The 7761-nt window shown below is 36.9% G+C and overlaps 1 non-coding gene across 1 annotated transcript; it reads right to left on the bottom strand.

The window, feature by feature from the left end:
- Positions 1–7076: 7076 nt before the first annotated feature.
- On the bottom strand, positions 7077–7148 carry Trnae-cuc. Its single transcript has one exon. It is a non-coding gene; the product is annotated as a tRNA-Glu (tRNA).
- Positions 7149–7761: the final 613 nt, after the last annotated feature.

Here is a 7761-nt window from a genome sequence, read left to right as displayed (position 1 = left end):
CAGGGACTAAATCATAAAGATTCATTCTGAGCATTGCTGAGATCTGATGAACTAGTGCTGTTGGAAGCAAGTGCGAGCTAACATATCGCGGAATCGTAGTCGACGGCGTCTTTGAGATTACTAATCTTTCATCTCTTGTTTTATAACGCGAACGAAAGAGAAGAACGATAATGTGATTAGTCAGACGATACTCGATAGCCCCGGCATTCGACTCTCGGCAGCATAAAACCAGACGACGTCCACGCTCCGGGCACACACACGCCTGCCCTGTGGGATTAACGTCGGCCGACCCGTTTCCTGTTACCTGGCCCCGGTAAAAAGTCGACGCTATACAGTAATTTAGAATTAATTTCACATCTCAAAACATCGGTTAAAACGAAAGAGAAATCACTATCAGAGATTAAGCTTCGTTCGACCGTTTGAAGACTCTATTTTCTATTTGAAAATTTTCTGTAACAAATCCGTGCAGCGGACACAATCTACGGACTTAAAACAAACAATTACATCGGTTTATTTGGAAAGGAGAACAAAAGCGGAGCAATCAAATCGGTGCAGCTACCGGGATGGCAAAAAACTTCGGGCTGTGCGCGGTCTTCGTAACGGACGGGTCGGCTTCGTAATAAAGTAGCCGATGAGAGATTGGCAGATTGTGAACACTATTTCCGATGCACGCTAATGCATATGGACATGTACAACAGTTATCTTTTTTGCATACCTGAAGACGTGAATGATGACATTCAATATAGCAGAGAAAGTAGTTAGGCTTTGCTTGTTTGTTATACCTGTAATAATTGTATGGTCAAAATATTAAAATAACTTTAATTTTTTTTAAATGTAATTAGAATCTTATAGTATTATTGCTAGATCAATACGGGTCAAAAATAATTCATTGAAAGTTAGATATAAAGTTTTCTACCATTTTCTGTTTAATGACCTTTATGTTCAGGAATCATACATATAAATAACAGAAAATATTTTAAAATTATATATCGTCTTGCTCAAATTCGTAGAATATAACCATCGCAGAAAAGACACCAATCTATTCTAAATAAAACAGTTCAGCATCACTACACATACGTTTAGCGGTAAAAGCAATCAATCATAGAGACCTAAGCATTACAGATCATGCATCAGCTGGAAACGCGTGTCTAATTCTAGGCAAGGTGACATACTTTCGGCAAAGTACACCGCCAGGTACCACGGCACCGTAGCGAAATCCATTTCGGATTTTCATAAACGCACAAGATCTGTGAACAATAAATACTACGATTTGTTTCGCTCGAACCAGCTGCGTTAAGGAGCGAAATGAATCGAGCGATTTGATACGCGCCTCCATCAACTTAGCCTTTGTCAGAAGGACGCTAATAAAGTTCAACAGATGTGATTTTCTAAACAAGACACTAACAAATGGAAGCTGCAAGCATCGAGAAAATGAACAACGATCTCGTGAAGCAATTTTCTGCTTATCTCAAGATTAATGCGTTGCATGAGCGTATAAAGATATAATTCGTTATAAGACCGTATTGCAAATATTATTAATGTGAAAGTTTTGATTTGCTACCTGATCGAGGTCTGACCAGATCCGAGTGGTGGGTAGTTATTGATATATATAAATAAATGGGTGTTTGTTCCCTATGGATTTTAAAATATCTGGAGCGATTTTAATGTAATTTTTATTAACCTTGAGATCTTGAGAACTTATGATACCCCTGTGAAGCCTAGATCGGTCGATAGTTTAAATTGACTATCACACGGACTGCACAAGCTTGATGATGTGACTACAAATGCGTGCAGTTTTGATTTCAACTTCAAGCAGTCGGTTCAATTGCAGCGCATGGCGATTGCGGATTGCCCGACTGCAGATAACTTCGTACATTTAAGTAACACAGTTGTAGATATTTCGCGCAGTTGCAGATATTTTGTAGAACTAAATCAAAAAGAGACTACTCACTAGCATGCAGAGATAAACTTTAACTCATAGCGAACTTTTTGTGTCAGAATATTTGAATCTCCGTAGTATGATATAAGTTCGTTCCAGTGAAGGAGCCAAGTAAATAAAATCTAACTTATTTATATTATGCAGAAAGTACAAAATAAAATTATCTATACATATAAAGATAAAATCTGTAAGTAGTAAGTTTTTTTGTGAACAATATTCTTGGTACTGCTAAACAGATAATATTTTTACAAACTGTCCTTGATATTCCAATTAATTTATTATGTACTTGGCAAGTCTACAGATGTAGTCGCAAGCGAAGGCTAGTACCAAATAAAATTAAAACCAAAAACATTTGCCGTACAAATTCAGTGGAATTAATGAAGCAACAAAAACAAACCTAGAAATCCACGTTGGCGTGTCGGGAATTTAACGACACAAATCTCGCAAAAACAATTCGGTCCATTTTATATTCCCTATCGCCACACGATCGATACAAAGCTGATATTTAAAAGGACACTCGTTCTTAGTCTCATTCGCGGAATTCCTCTATGCGCTCCTGATACGAATAAAGAAACAGAACTGCATCATTATGACCTATTGTGACGAATTTAACATTTTACGAAAGCGAATTCGTCAAACGTAAAACAATTCGATACGCATACGAATTTGTTGTTGGGGTTTCAATTCAATTTCTTCGTCGTCCGAACCGTTCGCGTGAATTGGGTCGCGTAAACGGGTCCGCCCTTTTGGGACCAAAACGTTATTTTTTTTCACACAGATTGCGAGTTCTTTGATCTCCGGAATGTGTGCGTTAAGCGTTTCCTTCGCTTTGTGCCGACGCTGTGTGTGTCTTGTACAGACGCCTTCGACAACGACACCCAGCGGGACGTAAAAATCAAGAAACAACTACGCTGTGATTTTTACGTTTTGCTTTCAAACGCCTAGATGAACGAATCCGGACCGAACACGTTCACGCCACTGCGGAGTTTCTAACTCGATTCTAAAACGATCCGGGGCTGCAGTGCCAAAATTTCAAAGTGTCAAGTAGTCCGAGGTGAGAGCGCAAACGTGTCAAGAACTCGGAAACTCATTCTTGACACAGTTCAGCGTTATGAACATTACTTCATCCATACCAGGAGAGTTTAGCACGTCGTAAACTGTAGGATCCATTACGCGGGAGCGCTCCAGATTATTCCCGGCCCACTTTATGACCTGCCTTGGTACACTGTTCAATATTTTCGATGTATCCCACATTTATTACTCGGTGGAATGTAATGACTTAGTTTGTAGCATTCGTGCGAGCAGCTCGTTCAAGTAGACTCTAATGGTCGCACGAAGTTTAGTGTGAGCGTTTGTGAAATTGTGGCACCTCGTAACGTTTAGAACTTACTGGGTCTCACGTAGAATAAGTAATTGAGTTGCGCGGTACGGACCCGCTTAACCTAAAGCGGTGTGTGCCGTCGGAGCTCATTTTGGATTTACTTTAAAGCCGGCGATGAATATTATTATTTTTTTTTACAAAAAAAAAAACTATGTATACCTTTTTAAAACGTAAAAGATTAGGCGTAGACGCAACTATTCATAATTTCGAACTTATTATCTTAGCCCCGTGAAATAAAAGCGGGCGAACCCATAACTCAAGTATTTTTAGATTCCAGAAAATTTATCCATATTTTCATCGCAAGATCTAAGAATTGAATCCATAACCCTACAGTCCGAGTACACAAGACTAATTAGGCGTAACATAATAGAACAGTGACAGACCAATGTCTATCTGTCTGAACTACCAATCTACGATTACAATACTCAGTAATTTGAAATAGTGATATAAAGGACATTACTAAAAGTTAAGCTCTAAATTAAACCGCAAGCTGTGACCTAGATCCAGGCCAGTTTACGAGGTAAAGGGCAAAAACATTTCAACTTCGAAATTTTAAATCGTACACACATAGTAACTATAACGTTAAAGACGTAAATAATTACAACGCGTATCTCACAATTATAAAGAATGAATATAAAAAGCATGGAAGGTCCAATATTCCCGTGGGGTCTCAGGCGAACAATATTTTATTGTAACCGGTGTATGGGTACCAAAATACTGTTGTGTGAGGTCTCGTTTCGACTCAGGTGACACAGGCGTTACTAATTCGACGTCCATTTTAGATTCCTTTTTACCGGCAAATAGTTTTATGTGCTACATCATGTTTGACATGTGATCCTTAAGTGCAATTTTTCCGGCTGACGAATCCGTATAAAATCAATTATGTTTATTCTGTTGTAGAATTTCTCCTTGGTCAGTGGCTATAAATCGTTTAGACCTATCCAATAAAACTGAAACTGAACTTCACTTATCACCATTATGAACTCTTGTACTTACACCATATTTCCTAACTTTCTTACCACAATAAAAGCGTTGTTCTTTTCGTTTCGAGTCGAAACTTCGAGCAATATTTTCTCATCACCATTTCCACTACATTTCTTTAAACACAAATTTTCGATGTTTCCGCCTTCTTTTAACACATTTTCTTGTTTTGTAATGCCGATTAGTATTCGATGGGAGTGGGAACCTTATTTTACGGAAAGCGAAATGCGTAAACGAGATTTTTCCAACATTTATTTGGTGTCACACGCTGAGCGCTAATTTTTACCCTCCACGAGACCAAGTCTTTCATCACAAAAGATGCACCGTTACGAATGTCAGTGTAAGAATTAATGCCCGCCTTTTATTCGGACCTTTTGTCTCCAACTGGCGCGCATTGTCTATTTCGTGTGCAATAATGGAAGTGTTTAGCGTCAAACCTTTTGTTAATTCCGAAAAATAAATTTCGTTTTGAATAGCTCACGCGGTGCGCGACAAGACGTTATTGTGATTTTCTTCGCATGTTACATGAACATTTGGACATAAAGAACTCCAATTTAGCTTGGAAGGAATCAAGCAGAGACTATTGAGCGGAAATGTCGAACTAATGATACGGAGATTTGTCATTGTACGCTTTTGGAACAAAAGGAACATCAATACTTAAAAAATAGTAAAGATCTTAGCTATATTACATGTATACTATAATACACACAGAATCGTACTATCTAAGAATTGAATAAAATGTTGCAATAACAATAATTAATGCTTTGATTATTTCTCTTTCTTAAAAATGAGAAGAATTAACCATTTTATTTATTACGTAAACCGAACTCGGATTAGTAGACTTCACATTATTAATAATGATGAACATAGTATGCAGTTTCCTCACGATGTTTTCACCGTTGCATCAATCAGCCTCCTCCGAGGTCATGACGTATACAGTAATACAGCAAGCATCAAACAACATACAAGATTCAAATCATTAAGTTTCTTCAGTACATGCAAATTACTTTGATAATTTCGATGATCTGTGAACAGATAATTGCGTACCGGTACGATGTAAAATTATTTATCTGTGTAAACATCGTAGATGCAACGTAATGAAACCAGTGGAGGAAACGCGTGTTGTAAATGATAGAGATTTGCACGCTCTCCGTTTTATCAGTTCTGATTGCTTTTTTTCGATTAAAATTACATTCCATTTTTATGTTTGCTGTGTGCATGTTTAATGTGTTTTGTAAATTATGTTGCAGTTGGATGCAGCTTTCAACAGGTTCGTCTTGAAATCTTTGGAGGAGGCCTATGTTCAGCAGTAGACTTTATGTGGCTGATGATGATGATAACTTACATTGTGTTATGTGAGGCTTTTAATTTACTCCATTTCTCTGTTTTAAAATATTATATTAAATTGTATCATAAAGATACGGCAAATAGAGTTTCTTTTTTATTTTGTATCTAAATGTTTGGAAAGAAATAGAAGTTGTGGTTAAAATCTTTTCGGACTATATTTTTTTCTCTTTTTTGTAACAAGAGGAAGTCCGACATCTGATGTTAAGTGCCACCATTCATGGACACTTAACAATCGGAATTAAACATAGACATGTGCTATAAAGGAATGGAAAAGGATTATAAAAAGGAAGGGTTTATTAACCCTCCGGAAATCATACTCACCATGCAAAACGGAATACTTAGCAGTAAAAAAATATATTATAATGAATATATTGTATTATGTACTAAATCAAAAACGACTGAATATTCTGCGAGCACCAGTTTCTAATTAAAAGTAATAAAAACAGAGTATAAAATTTCAAGAACGCATAACATAGAAATATGGTAATTAAAATAAGTATAACAAATAAATTTATCGCATCGAAATATAACGTTCGCATGAGTAATTTAGTTTTCTAAGAAGCACAGCCATAAACAAAATTAATAGATTTACAATCCAAAATATGTCCGAGCAGCGATTAACATTCAAAAACCTATTAATGAATAATGAAGGATTAAAGGGTATCCTTGCCGGCATGATGGTGGTATTAATAACAGTAAATCATCCACGAATGGGCATTCTAAGTATCCCCTACTAAATTACAAAAATGTCTCCATAAACCAAGAACATATCTAAATTATATTTTGACATAAGAGCGAAAAATGCCATCTCTAATCTCAAAGCTATAAATTTCACATGCAAATTTTACGCTATTTTATTTGAGCCGTTCGGGGAACTGAATAAAAGCCGTGTAAGACAATCGATGCGACGCGTAGCAGTCGATATAAATCTGGATGTCTTAACAGGAAATTTCTGAATTAGCATAATGCATTCGGGCATGTGACGAAATTCGTGCGTCGATTCCTTGGCCGGAATACCTGACGCCGAGGCGGAAGATAAAAAATTGAATGTCTGGTAATGCGACGCTAATGAGGCGCTGGACAAAGGATAATACTTTAAACTCTTAATACTTCCTTCCAAGATAAAAACGTTACACCTAAGATTAAAAGATAGGAAGGTGTTGACTCCATTCCACACGCAATCGCAACAATGGACGAAAATAAACAAAAGAGTAAGTTTTTTTGCAGGTATTAATAATTCTCACTAAATTATCAGACAATCAGTGACTTGTTCTTTGTTATTTTTCTTGTTTACTGCATAGAAAGATGAACGATAGTAAAGATCTTGTTAGTACACCAACGTGCGTATAAAATGAGTTGCTTATCGTCAGAGACCATCTAAATGGGCTATTCACAGGAATAACTAACTACAAAAAGGTAAAAAATGCATTCCGGTACCGGGAATCGAACCCGAGCCTCCTGGGTGAGAGCCAGGTATCCTAGCCACTAGACCATACCGGATTTGCAGAAGAAACTTAAAATAACGTCTCAAAAGAAACTCGTGTGAATTAACCTGTTGAATATAAATATCGATACTGAAGTTATTTGTATCGATTAAACGGGTTATAATAATAAAATAATCGCTTGGAACAGTGGTGTTTGTATCGATATAAAGACATTTGTTATAATGAGTACACCGTTGTTACGTGGACCACCCACGGTCCGTGCGTACTTGTGCGGCCCATTGTGCGAGACGGCTGACTGGATGGTGTTAGGGATGTAGGATAAGCGATGGAACAAAGTATTCGATATAATTAAATTTCAAACTAAAGAGGCCTGGCGTAATGGCAAAATATTTCCGGGAAAACACAGTAATTAGTTAATTCTATTGATTTTTAATAACATTTATTTCTTAAACTATGTAATAATACGTAAGTAGTAGAAAGGTGTTGGGTAATTTCAAATTAACAAACAAAGAAATTTTAAAATTATATTTACATGTGGATTTAAAATCTCCATTAACATTAATAATAACAATAATATCAGCCCTGTATTGTATACTTGCCCACTGCTGAGCACGGGCCTCCTCTACTGCTGAGAGGGATGAGGCTTTCGTCCACCACGCTGGCCTAGT

The sequence above is a fragment of the Manduca sexta genome, chromosome 19 (genome assembly GCF_014839805.1).
Source record: "Manduca sexta isolate Smith_Timp_Sample1 chromosome 19, JHU_Msex_v1.0, whole genome shotgun sequence".
Lineage (NCBI taxonomy): Eukaryota > Metazoa > Arthropoda > Insecta > Lepidoptera > Sphingidae > Manduca > Manduca sexta.
The sequence above is the reverse complement of the archived record's forward strand: the minus strand, read 5'-3'. Positions and strand labels throughout refer to the sequence as shown.